We start from the raw sequence: 3,251 nt of genomic DNA on the forward strand, positions 1-3,251 counted from the left end.
CTAATCGTCTGCTTATTATCGATCTCCAACCAGGGATGGACATCTTACGAACGGGAAGCGAGTCGATAGATTCATTCGATGCCAAGTCTTACGACCATCGTATCGAATGCCAAGCGTTCGATTCGATGTCGAGTCTGTCACGGACTCATTCGGTTCGCAACGAATCTACCACTTGTGCGCTCCATTCGCATCGAATGGCGTGGCTCCTCAGCTCTCGATTGGTTCGATCGAGTCGATCGATCTGGGGGCGCATAGGCTGTATGTTTTATCCGTATATGATGCGTAATCCCAATTTAAACGCGGTGTCGCGTAAAGACGCGGCAGAGCGCGACAGGAACCGTGTTATACCTCCGGAACCACTGAGGCGTTGGACGTCATTGTATATGAAGGTAGTAAGTACATGTAGTTCGTTGTAAAATGTAAGCATCAGAACGTAGAATTTATCTGTAACGGGCTCAGTGTCCACTCTCACCTTCAGCGCAGGCGCCCAGCCTAAGTGGGGTCCCTAACAACGGTCTACAGAGCTCTACTCACCAGCATATCCTTTTCTTTATACCAAACTTATCCTAATTGCCTAACTATCTGCCAATATACTCAGCTCGGACAGTTACAACGATAGGCCCAAATTAGACCCCGTATCAGTATTGGTGGCAATACTGTTTATACCCCGTAACGATACACGGGCCGTGACCGGGGCACGTTGAGGGCCTATGGATACATTTGATGTTATGAAATACCAGGGCCACCATGTAGAGGAGGGGGGATTGTCGGGTAGCCTCTAACATCCCCTACCGCCCAAGTATAGGGTAGGCTCACTGCGACGCGACAATTTCCAGCATGCCGGGCAATCATAGCAGTATCAAATGATTGCAAGCCAATGTACGTCACGTATTATGTTGCCCTAGCTATCTAGTTCTCTCTAGGGAGCCGTTGTCCGAGCTGATTTGGCATGAGGGCTTGCATCGCTTTGATTTGAAGGTTACCTACATAGGTTTTCGGCTTCTCTTCATCATTTGTCACTGGTACCAAGAACCAAACCCGCTTCACCTACAACTCAAAGTGTTAGCGACCTCATCCCATTGCTGCATTGTCATGATGCCAGATTTTGGAGTCCCAAATGTCTCTTTTCCATCTCACTGGCGTTAGATAACAAACGGGCTCAAGAGTCCCTCAAAAGTCCACGTGGAGATGAAACTGCAGAGAGTGGCGCCTGCCCAATAGGGGCACTTGCCGCGAGATGAGACAAGGAATATATGGAACGTGGCTTGCTGCACGCCAGCAGTCTTGGGGGCAACGGTGCTTCCTGTACCAATGACCGGGACTGGAGTACAATGCTTCTTTACTCGTCATCTTCACCCGCGTCAACTGAACGCGCCAGCCAGCAATCAACTGACCGCCGGCTACTGCTCGTTGGGTCCAGGATGTATCAACTCCAACGACACTGGTAATTCACGCGTACGTTGCGTTGACTGCACCATGATGTGCGCGAATATCGCGTCTCGTTACCTACCCGTGCCCATCAGGCGACGGACTGATTTAAGCCCATTGCCAGCGCAGCAGCAGCCGCAGCTGACATGGCTTCCAAAAAAGCTCGGCAAAATCCTTACCTTATGACCGATCTACACGACTAATCACCTGAACCACGATGTTCTCGGGGCCTTCTTCTTTCAATCCTTCGCCATTGAGCCAACTTGACGAGTCGCCGCCATGTGAGGAGCACTCCTCTTCGCCTGCCGTCTCATCTTCGGGAGTCTCCTTACCAACAACACCATCACCGCGTCCTCGTGGTACTGCCGTCGACTTTATCGCAGTCAATTGGTCACTCTGGGGTCGCCAGGAGTGGGCAAAATGGCCCGGATTTGAACGCTATACTGGCCGGCCAAGACACGAGGGCATGGTGGCAGCAATATGGGTATCGAGTTGAAGACCGCTCTACCTCACGGCCTGGCAATAAGCTGAAGTGGATCTGCGCAGATTGCTTCGCCCGAGGCTTTAAGAAGAAGTCGGATTTCTGCTTCGTCTGCTCCACAGGGGCCTGTATCAAGAAACACCTTCGCACAATCCACGGCATTTTTGTATGTACCATGGTCCACGGTGTGACGGCAATGAACCGCGCTGACATGAACAGTCTCCCAAGGAAGCTGATAATTGCGGGGGAGCTGATCATTGCGCGGGGGACTCATTATTGCAAAACCGGACTATCACGCGCTTCCTCCATGCCGATTTCAGTAATCCGAATGATCAGTTTCTCATCAGTAACCTGCGCGGACAATTCAATATTAAGGGTCTTCGGGTTCTGCTTCTCGACTGGATTACATATTACAACTTACCGTTTGAGATTGTGAATACTGAGCGGTTCCAGCGCATCCTCCTTTACGGCAACCCATTGCTCGACAAAACCCATATCCCCTCTGCGAAGACTCTTTTTCGTATGCTCGAATCTGAGTATAGAGGGGCCATTGGACCAGTGACCGAGGTATTGCGGAATGCTCGATCCCAAATACATTTTTCCTTCGACGGCTGGACGTCGAAATCCTACGTGTCATTCCTTGGGATCAACGCGCAGTTTGTTGATAGCGACTTCGCCCAGCACCGAATCCTCCTTGGGCTTCGACCCCTTAGCGGACGACATACTGGCGCATGTCTTGCTGACGAAGTAGCGGATACGCTTGCATTCTGGCAAATCGATGATCCTGAAAAGATCGGGTACTTTACTCTCGACAACGCAGCAAACAATAATACGTGCATCAAGGAGCTCGCATTCGAGTACGGCTTCTCTCCTGAAGAGCGACGAATCCGATGTGCTTGCCATGTCATCAACCTCAGCGTGCGGGCCACGCTCTATGGTTCCAAGCGGGACAATTTGGCTGCGATTGTCGCAGCTGATGGCGACGATGAGGACGATGAGGAGGAACGGGTAGATCAAGCTATTGACGAGGTGCTGGATGGAGAGTTGAAAGATGACGAAGACGAGACATGGCCCGGCGTTGCTGTTAGTAACCCAACCGAAGACTTCACATCTTCCCACCCGGCTCCGGAAGAGATTAATGATACCACGTTCAGGAAGTATAGCCGGAGTGGCGCGGCGGGAATGCTGCATAATATTGGGCTTCAACTGCGAGGGAGCCCACAATTGTATGAACAATTTCTGCAGTCTCAACGCAAAGAATCCGGTAGGGAATCAACGCTCCACTGGGTATTTAACAATGCCACCCGATGGGACTCAGACAAGCGCATGATGGAGAGAGCTC

The sequence above is a fragment of the Metarhizium robertsii genome (genome assembly GCF_000187425.2).
Source record: "Metarhizium robertsii ARSEF 23 chromosome Unknown MAA_Scf_67, whole genome shotgun sequence".
Classification (NCBI taxonomy): domain Eukaryota; kingdom Fungi; phylum Ascomycota; class Sordariomycetes; order Hypocreales; family Clavicipitaceae; genus Metarhizium; species Metarhizium robertsii.